This window comes from Antechinus flavipes, chromosome 1 (genome assembly GCF_016432865.1).
Source record: "Antechinus flavipes isolate AdamAnt ecotype Samford, QLD, Australia chromosome 1, AdamAnt_v2, whole genome shotgun sequence".
Classification (NCBI taxonomy): domain Eukaryota; kingdom Metazoa; phylum Chordata; class Mammalia; order Dasyuromorphia; family Dasyuridae; genus Antechinus; species Antechinus flavipes.
Genome location: NC_067398.1, coordinates 168,289,972 through 168,302,853, shown reverse-complemented (window position 1 = coordinate 168,302,853; position 12,882 = coordinate 168,289,972). Strand labels below are relative to the sequence as shown.

Genomic DNA, 12,882 nt, shown 5'->3' with positions numbered 1-12,882 from the left:
ATACTAAGTAATTGTGAGTTGTACTGAGGAACTTGTCTTTCATAAGCTCTCCCAATTCTATTTTATATTTACTATTCCTGGTATTTATTGTATCCTTTTGTTTTGTCTGTAACCTATTCCCCTAAATAAATCTACCTTTTGCCAAATAGAATGGCCATTGTGGATTCTTCACATGACCCAACCCCAACTTTTGGTGCCTTCCATCATCTGGTGTCTACATCACCTACATCAGTTTGATCCATGAACCACATCATTTGGTGCTGAATCCCACATTGTGAACTACATCATTTATGTGCATCTATATATGTATGTGTATATATATATATATATGAACAAACATAGATGTACAGATATATATCTATATATGGTCTGTGGAACCTTTTTTTGTACAGATAAATTATTCTTTCAAATAATAAAATGTTTAGAGCAGGGGCAAGGTAATTTTTCTTTCTGCTGGGGGTCATTTTGATATTAAAACCATAATTCACAAGACATACAAAATTATCAACTTATAGAACTCACCCAGTGGGAAGTTGTTATACCTAGCTTTCAGTTCATCTTTGCCTGCAGTTGTCTTAGCAAATGATTGCCTGGTCCACCTCTGGCTTAGAGTTTTGAATGGATGCTTAAAACTGACCCTAGAAAATGTTGGGCATTGGGCATGTGAGGTTTGGGTTCTTTTTTCCCAAGAGATAAATATGCAGTTAAATGTTTTGCATATGCTACTTTCTATATTGTTTTTTTAGAAATACTTGAAAAGGAATACTTCTCTCTTCAAAGCACAGGAACTTCTGGATAACTACTATAAATGCCTTTTTTAAGACTCAAGGTTATTCTGTTATTAGTCAGGTTGGTACTTTGATGTAGAATGTGTTCACTTTATATTCTCTTACTCTTTGCTCCCACAGTCCCACAATTTCAGTTTCTTGCTGATCCACTAATGCTCATAATACTCAGCAGTCTTAAAAGACTGCTGGCCCTGGAGTTGGTTCAAGTCTTTTTTCTGATGCTTGCCACCCACGTGACATCAAGTAAGTCATTTAGCTTCCCTTATCTTCAGTTGGGCAGCTAAGTGGCACAGTGAATAGAGCACTAGGCAGAAAGATCTGAATCCAAATTTGGCCTCAGACACTTAGCTAATCTGTGTGACTTAAGGCAAGTCAACCCTGTTTGCCTCAGTTTCCTCATCTGCAAAATGACTCAGAGAAAACAATGGCAAAACACTCTAGGATCATTGCCAAGAAAACTCCAAATGGGAGTCACAAAAGAAACAGATATGACGGAAATGAATGAATAGCAAAAAGTTTGCCTGATCTATGAAAACTAATGGGGAACTGGGATAGAATTTTATCTAACTACAAATCTATGATTCTACAATACTATTCTCTGTTTTAAAATTATCAACAATAATGAATTCATCCATTCATTCACTTCACTTAAATTCCATTCCATTGTGCAACTGTGGTGTATAAAAGAATTTAAGGTTTTTGGATTAGCCATACTCTCAGGCTGTGCCAAAGGAATCCAAGATCTAAGAGGTCCATCAAACTGTAAATATTCCTAGGATATACTGATGATGTTCTGCCTGTTGCCCATAGTACAATCTTGCTAAGTTTGGAGGGGCTCATAAACAAACTGTTGGCTATGTATAGTAAATGTTTGGGGTCAAACCAACTCACTACAACTGCCAAAGAAGACAAAGAGGGGTTGTGATCTGTGTCAGTGAAAGAAGTGTCCAGAAAAAACCACCAATCCTTAAAGAATTGTAGAAAAGCATATTGCAATATTCTAACACAGTATTCTTTTTTATTCAGTTGTATTTTTTTAGTCACCAAAAATCCACCATCTTTACTTCTATCTCTCCACCCCTTGCCTGCTTCCAACTGAGAATGAAAGAAAATCAAACTTGTTATAACCATGTATAATAATAATATAAAAAAGAATTTCTGCATTGGCCACATCTATATACATATATTTTACACACACAGACACACACACACACACACACACACACACATACACACAGAGGAGCAGTTGTTGATTTTGTAAATGAAGTGCTGAACTTGGAGTCAGGAAGTTCTGAGTTCAAAGTTTGCTTTGGACATTTATTACATGTATAAGTGTGTGTATGTTGTGTGTGTGTGTGTGTGTGTGTGTGTGTGTGTGTGTCTGATAGAGGGAGAAGGGTGGGGGAAGGAAGAAAGAAGGAGAGAGAGAAGGAAGGAGGTTTATTGTTTAGTCAGTTGCTTATCCATAGGACATGTCTTCTTCATCCCATAAACTACTATTTGTGACTTTTTTCCTATTTTGTAAACTACATATAAAGATCTTAGAATTCAATGGGAATTCTATAGACTTAAAAACCTCAGGGTTCCCTGAGTGTCTGGCATCATAATAGAATGGTGGGAGAGATTATCATTTGTCCTTGAGGAAAGAATTAGAAAATGAATGTATTTCATTTTTTCCCTTTGATTTATAGGGAGGTTTACTTAGGATCCTCTTGTGGGGATAAAAGTGAGATAAACTATATGTGCTCCTGTCCCAAAATAATATTTACTTCTCTCCACAGTTTTGTGCTGAAGACCAATCCTACCTTCATTTTGTAAGGAGGTCTTATGCTTCCTTAGGGAAGTATTTTCCTCACCAAGAGAGAGCAAATGAGCTGAGCCAAAGGCCCCTTATGAAATGTTACCATTTCAAGGTAGTATTTCTTTGGAACTCCTTCTGTTCTGGCAAAATGTGGACCTCACCCATGACTGATTGATGACTTTGCCACCTCTCAGCAGCTCATGAAAAGAGTCAGGGGAAATGGCTCCTTCCTCCACTTAGGAAATAATGTTCTTGGGACAGTTCCCATATTCTCTCACAAGCAAATTAAATCCATATCCACTGAAGGAGCTGCTAAGGGATATGACATGAGGAGAGGGAAATACCTATTTTGTTCTCATCAATGCCAACTTGGATTCAGTATTGCTTCCTTAGGCAAATGTGAGATTCTATTTTCATAACAGTTGACAAAGTTCCTCAAAATGAAATATGAAAAATGGGTATGGGGTGATAGAAAAAAATAATAAATGTATAGTAATGGCCATGTTAATCTTACCAGTAAATGTGGATCATGGCCACTATTCATTTCTGACTCAAAAGACACATATAATGCAAAATACATTATAAAATTCTTTGGAACATTATATATTTAATTTTTATAAAGTGCTGGAGAGATGGAACAGCAGCCACCCTGAAAGTTCTGAGGTAAGAACCCATCATAGGCTTTATATTGTTTCTTCTACAAGTTTAACCATGATGCTAGCATAGATAAGGAAATACAGTAAATGCAGGAAAATATGAATATAAGAAGCAGACAGACATAGGAAGAAATGGAGAGGGAGGGTGGCACACAGAGACACAAAGACACAGAGACAGAGAGAAAGAGATACACACAGAGATGGAGAGACAAAAACATTGGTAAAGAGACAGAAAAACAGAGACAGAGATAGAGACATTAACAGAGAGCTCTGAAAATGCTTTACAGAACTACCCATATTTTTTTTTCTCTTCTGTTGACAACTTTCAGACCATGCATTTCTAAAAGTTTATAGTAATATAGTATGGAAGGGAGATGGGAGAGATGTTCCTATATATGCCCAGATTACATAAAAAGGAGACAACTTGATTTTGGGACAAGACATTCTGCCCCCTACCACCTGGTTGCAACAGCCTCTTTCCATTGGTTACATAGCCAGAACAAGCTGTTTATTTAAAATTATGAGACTGGGACTATGAGACTATGACTCGACAAAAAAGACAATAACTTTAATAATATGGTGTTTGACAAACCCAAAGACCCCAGTTTCTGGGATAAGAATGCACTATTTGACAAAAATTGCTGGGAAAATTGGAAATTAGTATGGCAGAAACTAGGCATTGACCCACACTTAACACCGTACACCAAGATAAGGTTAAAATGGGTTCATGATCTAGGCATAAAGAATGAGATTATAAATAAATTGGAAGAGCATAGGATAGTTTACCTCTCAGACCTGTGGAAGAGGGAGGAATTTATGACCAAAGAAGAACTAGAGATCACTATTGACCACAACATAGAAAATTTTGATTATATCAAATTGAAAAGTTTTTGTACAAACAAAACAAATGCAGACAAGATTAGAAGGGAAACAATAAACTGGGAAAACATTTTTACAATCAAAGGTTCTGATAAAGGCCTCATTTCCAAGATGTATAGAGAATTGACTCTAATTTATAAGAAATCAAGCCATTCTCCAATTGATAAATGGTCAAAGGATATGAATAGACAATTCTCAGATGAAGAAATTGAAACTATTTATAGACATATGAAAATATGCTCCAAATTATTATCAATCAGAGAAATGCAAATTAAGACAACTCTGAGATACCACTACATACCTGTCAGATTGGCTAGAGTGACAGGGAAAGATAATGTGGAATGTTGGAGGGGATGTGGGAAAACAGGGACACTGATACATTGTTGGTGGAATTGTGAACACATCCAGCCATTCTGGAGAGCAATTTGGAACTATGCTCAAAAAGTTATCAAACTGTGCATACCCTTTGATCCAGCAGTGTTTCTACTGGGCTTATACCCCAAAGAGATACTAAAGAAGGGAAAGGGACCTGTATGTGCCAAAATGTTTGTGGCAGCCCTGTTTGTAGTGGTTAGAAGCTGGAAAATGAATGGATGCTCATCAATTGGAGAATGGTTGAGTAAATTGTGGTATATGAATGTTATGGAATATTATTGTTCTGTAAGAAATGACCAGCAGGATGAATACAGCGAGGACTGGTGAGACTTACATGAACTGATGCTAAGTGAAATGAGCAGAACTAGGAGATCATTATATATCTCAACAATGATACTGTTTGAGGATGTATTCTGATGGAAGTGGATCTCTTCGATAAAGAGAGCTAATTCAGTTTCAATTGATCAAAGATGGACAGAAGCAGCTACACCCAAAGAAAGAACACTGGGAGATGAATATAAACTGCTTGCATTTTTGTTTTTCTTCCCAGATTATTTATACCTTCTAAATTCAAGTCTCCCTGTGCAACAAGAAAACTGTTCAGTTTTGCACACGTATATTGTATCCAGGATATACTGTAACCTATTCAACATGTAAAGAATTGCTTACCATCTGGGAGAGGGGGTGGAGGGAAGGAGGGGGAAAATCGGAACAGAAGTGAATGCAAGGGATAATATTGTAAAAAATTACCCTGGCATGAGTTCTAGCAATTAAAATTTATTAAGAGAGAGAGAGAGAGAGAGAGAGAGAGAGAGAGAGAGAGAGAGAGAGAGAGAGAGAGAGACTGACTATGACTCCTTTTTCTTTTGGTGTCCAGAAAGGATAAAGAACTAATTCATCCACAGCAGTGGCAACATTAACTGAAGTGATGAAGAAGGAAGGGCTCCCTTTCTTTCCTCTATTCTCTTTATCCTATGGCCCCCAGAAATGAGTTTGAGATTTTGTTTTTATCTGTTTCCTTTGCTTATCTTTTCAATTCAAGGCGCAGGTGGTGGAATCCCCATTTAACCTGGAATCTAGTCACACTGATTTTAGAAGTAGGATTCTAGGCTAAGATGTCCAACCCTGTCAGGAAGCAACATGCCTAGGACTCAAGCTCAGAATGACCTTTGGACTTGAACTTGGTGAAACTGTGGTATATAGGAATTAAGCTAAACTGTGAATCCCCTCCCCAGAGTAAGAGTAAGAAGTGTAGATGCTGCTCTGAGGTTGATTATATTATATATATGTTTATTCTTGCTGTGCCTTTGAAGTAAATATTTGAAGTAAAAATTAAATCTATTAAATGATTAAGTGAAACTGGGGTAAAATTGAAAGAATACCATGTGTGGGTCTATGGCCACAGCAACGGCAGCAATTAAATACTTCAAATCCCTTTAAAGGTATCAGACAGCACTAACACATACTTGGTCTTTAGTCAATATGGGCCAGAGTAATCTTGTTACTGTAACTGAATATAGCAATAACATGGATCAACTTTCAGAGAAGAATAAGCTTTTGTGAACTAATCATACTGGTTATAAGCATAGAGAGAATTTAATCACATATAGGAATCTAGGTGGTATAGTGGATTGAGCTTTAGACTCAAGAGAATTAGAAAGATCTGAGTTCAAAAAAAGCCTCAGACACTTAATAACTGTGTGACCATTGATGTTATTATCTAGTCTATTTCAATTTCTTTACTAGAAAATGATGATAATAATAGGATCTACCTCACAGGTTTGTTGGGAAAGTCAAATGATATATTTGAAAGCATTTTACAAACTTTAAAGTACCAGGTAAATGCCAGTTATTATAAGACTTTATGGTAAGAAAAGATGAAAGACTTTTAAAAGTTCCCTTAACTCCAATCCTGGTATATATAATGTTTGCAAAATGTGTTAAATTCAATGAAACCATCCTTGGCCATAAGTACATTAAACAATGTGGATGTGTGATAAAAATTATTAAACTGGAACTCTCCATCTTTAAACCTTGCACTATATTTTATTTGAAATACCCAAAGCTAATATTTTCTCATTTCTCATTGTCACAACCAAAATAGTAAGGACACTGTAGCATTGTAGATACAATGCTGTACTTAGAGTTAGGAAGATGTGGGGTTGAAATTGTTGAGGCTGAGAAGGGGAACACCAAAAGTCCCAGATCAGTGTCATGAGGTGTCTCAAAAGAATTTGTAAGCTTGAACCCATCTCCTAGTCAAGGGGTAAAGTTTATTAAAAGCAATATGATGCCATTGTTGGGGAATTCAGTAAAGAGACTGCAGCAAGGAGATACACTTATACAGCTTTCAATCATAGTTATGTTCATTTTATGACCCAAGGATAAGACTAAGAAGTAATTCCAGATGAATTAAAGGTGCTCTTCAGATAGATTGGGTGTGCTCAGTTTCCCGAGGCAGATTCTAAAGCCCAAAGACCAAGGACTCATTAGAATAGAAAGAAGCCCCAAAGTCAGGGCACTCCAAAATCACATTACATTAAAATCTCATCTTTGACATGTGGTGAGTAAAACCGAAGCAAAGGCAAGTTGAGACACAGTTTTCTCCAGGGCAAGATAACAATTTATTAATAGTGACACTGAAGCTGTTTGTAGTCAGGGACCTGAGAATGATCAATTTATTTAGGTAACAATAACCAATAAATTGGGTAATGGCCTTTCTCAATGACCAAAGACACCTAGTGAAGGCCAATAGAGCCTTTTAAACCCAGTCAAGTCTTCCTTTGGGTTAGATACCTTCAGGTATACAATTTGAACCTCCTCTGGCAAAGGGCAGACAGTTTGATTGGTAGATATTTTAATAAGAAAGGCAATTAAGAGTCAGCTCCTTCTTGTTACTTCCTCTTTGGGAGATAGAATTAATGCTCTGGTGATAAGATTAGTCTGCCCCTGGAGAAAGTAGGTTGACATTCAGGTATGGATGATCTCACCTGTCTGTGGCAATTAAGGAATGTTAATTGCTTTATGGACCCAGTTGCTCCTAGCAATCTTGGCTAGAAAATCAACCATTCCAATCAGGTTCCCTTGGGTCTGGCCTCATCCTTGGAGACTGAATAACACTTAATTTCTGACTAGGAGACTGAATGACTTGAAGGTTTTCCCCCTAAAAAAGGCATATCTCTAGCTGTCCTCTATTTATCTGCAAATAGAGAGTAGGGTCTCAGATAATCAAGTTTCCTGGAGGATAGTGTGATCATATAACAAACTGGCCCAAGACTTTAGGGACTGGGTGTTTTGTTTTTGTTTTTTGTTGGGGGTATATGAGGAGTGATTCTATGTTTTCACTAATTATTGGTACCTACTAGGTAATTTTTAGTCTTAGAGAGTTACCTAGGGTTGCTAATGGGTTAAATAAATTAACCAGGGGCACACAGCAAGCCTGACTTTGAAACCCCATTGATCTTGGGGAAAAAAAAAATCAGGTATATCTCAGAGATATTGTGGATTTGGTTCCAAACTACCCCAATAGAGCAAATATCTCAGTAAAATGAGTAACATTATTATTTTTTGGGGGGGTTTCTAATACATATTTATATTACACTATAGTCTATTAAGCATGCAGTACTAACAAGTCTAAAATTTTTAATTATTTAATTATATTTATTGTGTGTTATATTCATACAACATATTAACTATGTAATTATTGTTATTTTAGGTTATGTTATTTATTGTTATTAGTTATTATTTAATGAAAAAATTATTGATAAAAATGCTAACCATCATCTAATCCTTCAGTGAGTTGTAATCTTTTTGCTAGTTGTTGATGACTGATGACGGATGAGCTATGATTGTTACTGAAGGTTGGGGTGACTATGGCAGTTTCTTAAAATAAGACAGCTATGAAGTTTGTCTCATGCATTGATTTATCCTATTATTTGAAAAGTTAGAGGCCATGGTAGGGCTATTAATTGGCCTTATTTCAATATTATTGTATTTCAGGGATTAAGGAAGCCCAAGAAGAGAGAAATGAAGGAATGCCTATTGGTGGAGCAATCAGAACACACATAACATTTATTGATTAAGCCCCTTATGTGGACAGTGATACCCCAAATCAATTGCAATAGAAAAATCACAGATCACTGATCACAGATCACCATAACAGTTATAATAATAATGAAAAGCTTGAAATATTGTGAGATTTACCAAAATTTGACAGACAATATGTGACTCACTCTGTTGGAAAAATGTGTTTGACACAATGTTGCCACAAACATTCAATTTGTAAAAAGAATGAAGTATCTATGAAGTGCAATATAGGAAAGCACAATAAGAAAAGATGTGCCTGTCAATGAAATAATTTTAAAATGGACTTGTCAAAATGTTCTAGAAGTGTAATAGAAAGGTAAGGGAGAAAATAGGAGCAGAAACATTTATATGACTCATCTCTGCTATTTTATGCTGATAGCAACATTGTTAATGGAATCTATCCCTTTTGACATAAAGATCGAATAAAAGACCACTAAGGACCCCCCAGATTGACAAAGACAAGAAAGATGCCTGAAAAAAGAAGTGGGAAAGAAGTTTTAGCTTAATGGGCTTTAGGTTTCCAAGGTCACCTCCTCCATAGAGGCTTGAGAGTCCCTGAACCAAGTAATTTAAAGACAAGAGATTTAGGGAGGCTTTAAAAAATTAATCTCTAGGCACTGTAAAAAGCAAATAGTTCTTTTCAAGTTTGATGAATTAGTTGTAAATGAATCAGAAACATGTGGACTAGATGTGTTTTTTTTTTTTTAATGGGGAAAAGATGTTTGAAAAAATATATTTAATTAATTCAAAGTTCTAAATATTTGAAGAAATTCTGGGACATTTTGAAGACTATGAAATATTTCTACTTTGTCAATGTTGTGAGAAGAGGGTAACTTATCCTATCTCTTACCCTGGTTTATACACAGTTGTGAGAACAGTAGTGTTCTGGTTGAATTTCTGGAGGTCTCTGGATCAGTCTTTGTTTCAGCAGAGTAATCACCAGGAGAATAGCCAGAGATAAAGTCCAAAAATCTTTATTGTCTCCTTCACAGTCTTGTCTCCTTATCTGGGGCCTGGACTAGCTTTCTTGATGTCCTCTAGAACGTGTCTTGGTTTCTGTGGGGGAGACAGGAGAACCACCACCACAATAGTCACTGTCTTGAAGTCTGTCTCAGTCTGAGAGCTTGTGCTCCAAACTCCAGTCTTCTGTCTTCCCCTGAGTCTGTTCCAGTTCTGTTCAATCCCCCTCTAGGTCTGATTCTGACATTCTTAAATACTCTATTACAATTAAATCCATTCATCATACTGAGTATAAGCTAATCATTATATCATATTACAACAATGTTGTAAGATTAATTCAGTCTTACTAGAGAACTATTAATCACCAGGCTAAAATAGATAACCATTGTCTTATCAATTCTACTGAGTTAGCACCTTGTAAGAATTCTTGTTTCAAGTACAGAGTATTGGCCCATTACAAGAACAAGATAACTAAATGTCCCCTTTAGACAAGCTTGATGCTAGGTTTTATGCTAGGTCTGTCCTTTTCTGATCTCTGGCTAACTAATATCAATCTCAAAACATACATATCTAGGTTTGGCGGTCATGTTATGAATTCCAGAGATTTGCCAGTTCTAGGTCCTTTGGCCAAAGAAAATTTAAAGCAAGGAGAATATCACTATCAGGAAAAAAAAAAAAAAAAAACCAGAATGAGCTCCAGTTCTGGCCCAGCTTGTCACATCTATCTGTAGTGAGGTATATACACTGCAGAGCAGAGGTAAAAATAAAGTACTTACTCATCAGTCCTTCAAAATCTACTTGTTTAGATGAGGTTTAAGTATCAATTTCCTAGGGGAGCATAATAAAAATTAATACTGGCCACTTATTTGTATAAAATTCATGCTTGGAAGTAGTCTATCTTGATCATTTCTTTGTGGGCAGGAAATAAATACTACCTCTCTTTTTTGGAGACACCCTAGGCATAAGTTAAAATAAACTAGTCCCAATGTGCTAGGGCTGAGATTTAGGGGGAAGTCTCCTCCAGAACTAGATCTAGTTTGTATTCTGAGTATCCAAAGCAGATGTACTTCTTAATGGAATGGAAATGGCTTATATTCTCAGTAGTTTTTGTTAAATCTGACTAAGTGTCTTCTTGTCTGATATAACCTTATTTGATTATTTCAAATTAATAAAGAATATCTAGAAGCTTATTAAATATCCATTAATGTATTGAATAAATATTGTATCATAGTTGCTGGGGGACATCATAGTCCTGACCTCATAAAGTTTGCATTGCAGTAGGAGGGATATGCTAGTATTCTAAAATTAAGTAATATGTAAATAAATAAAATTAAGTAATAAGACATGCCATTTTTGTTAGTATTTTAATGCAAAACATTTTTAAAGGAAGTTTTTGTGATAAAATAATTTGTTTATATATATATATATATATATATATATATATTATATATATACATATATAGTTGAGTTGAAGTAAGGAAGGAAGAAAAGTGAAGGAAGAAAAATGTGTTTTATTACAAAAAAAATAAATATTTAAATAATAAATTTCAAATGCACAAAGTCAAAATGCATTGTTACATTATGAACTTAAACTGACTACTAATTTGTAAAAAGTTGAAAGGAATTGTTTTAAGAAGGCATAAAAATATTTTGTCAATAAGATCAAGAATACACATCTGAACTTGCTGAGTCATAGTCTTCTCTAAATTCAGTTTTGACTTTAAAATTAAATCATATATAAAAAGATCATGTTAGAGAACTTTTTCATTATTTGAGAATCATTTGTGTAGTATTAATTATTCTTTAAAAGTTGGATACAATTATCCTATGAAACTGTCAGGACCAGAAGGTTCCCTAGCTTCCTCTCTACTTTTGGTTCTTTATTTTATAGTTCATTCTAGTTTCTTTTCTGAAATTGTATTATTTAGGATTTCTGGGTTTTTAAAAAATTATTTGCCATATTATGAAGGTATTTCTACATTGCTTTTGTGTTCTCAGTTTTATTAGAATATAACTATGTATGATAATTTCTAAAATTATTTTATATCTTCTGGTTTTGTGATGATTTCACTTTATTCATTTACTGTTTTGTCAGTTAGATTTTCTTTTCTCTTTTCCTCCCTCCCTCCCTCTCTTCCCTCCTTCCTTCTTCTCTTCCTCCCTTCCTCCCTCTGTTCCCTCCTTCCTTCCTTTCTTCCTTCCTTCCTCCCTCCCTTCCTTCTTTCTTCCCTCCCTTCCTTCTTCTTTCCCTCCCTCCTTCCTTCCTTCTTTCCTTCCTTCCTTCTTTCCTTCTTTCCCTTCCTTCCTTCCTCCCTCCCTTCCTTCCTTCCTCCCTCTCTTCCCTCTCTTCCCTTCCTTCCTTCCTCCCTCTCTTCCCTCTCTTTTCCTCCCTCCTTCCTTCCTTCCTTCCTTCCTTCCTTCCTTCCTTCCTTCCTTCCTTCCTTCCTTCCTTCCTTCCTTCCTTCCTTCCTTCCTTCTTTTTTAATAAAGCATATAGAATGCTTTGCTAATTTGAGTGTCATTCATTTGCAGGAACCATGCTAATCTTCTTTGTATCCTTCCAGTTTAATATGTGTTGCTGAAGTGAACTGTCTTTTTAAAAATCAGCTTGGCTAAAGATTTTCCAATTTTGCTAGTCTTTTCAAAGAATTAGTTTTTAGTTTTATCACTTCTAGAGTCTTTTTGACTTCTAATTTATCTATTTCTCCAGTAATAATCAATACTTTTTTTATCTATTTAGTTTTGTTTGTTTATTGGCTTTTTAATTTTTAAAATGTATATTTGCTTTATCAATCTTCTTTTCTTTTTTGTTAATATAAACTGTGAGGGATATAATTTCCCACTGAGGGTTGTTTTAACTGGATCCCATGAATTTTTAACATATTTATCATTTTCTTTCACACAATTATTGTTTCTCTGATTTGTTCTTTGACCTACTCAATGCTTAGGATTTCATTGTTAAGTTTGGATCTATGTTTTTTCTTGGTGTTTCCTGAATTGATTATTATATTTATTGCTTTATGGTTGACAAAGAATATAGGTACTATTTCTTTTAACACTTATTTGCAATATTTTGATGTCCTAATACGTGGGATTTTATCCCCATAAAAATTCCATATGATACTGAGAAATCCTTATATTTTTCAGTCTTGTAGTTCTAATTTTTTCAGCAACTTATTCAATTCTATATTTTCTCTTTTATTCATCTTTCTTTTAGATTAATGTAAATCTTAGAGAGGGATAGATATTTAAGTTTGCTTGTATGCTTATAAAGTTTTCTAACTATTACTGTTATTGTTTATGTCTTGTAATTCTTTCATTTATGAATTTAGATACT

At 35.1% G+C, this 12,882-nt stretch overlaps 1 non-coding gene across 1 annotated transcript; it reads right to left on the bottom strand.

The window, feature by feature from the left end:
• Positions 1-12,032: 12,032 nt before the first annotated feature.
• Positions 12,033-12,134, bottom strand: LOC127546037 (U6 spliceosomal RNA). The gene has a single exon (XR_007949905.1). It is a non-coding gene; the product is annotated as a U6 spliceosomal RNA (small nuclear RNA).
• Between the last annotated feature and the right edge of the window lie 748 nt (positions 12,135-12,882).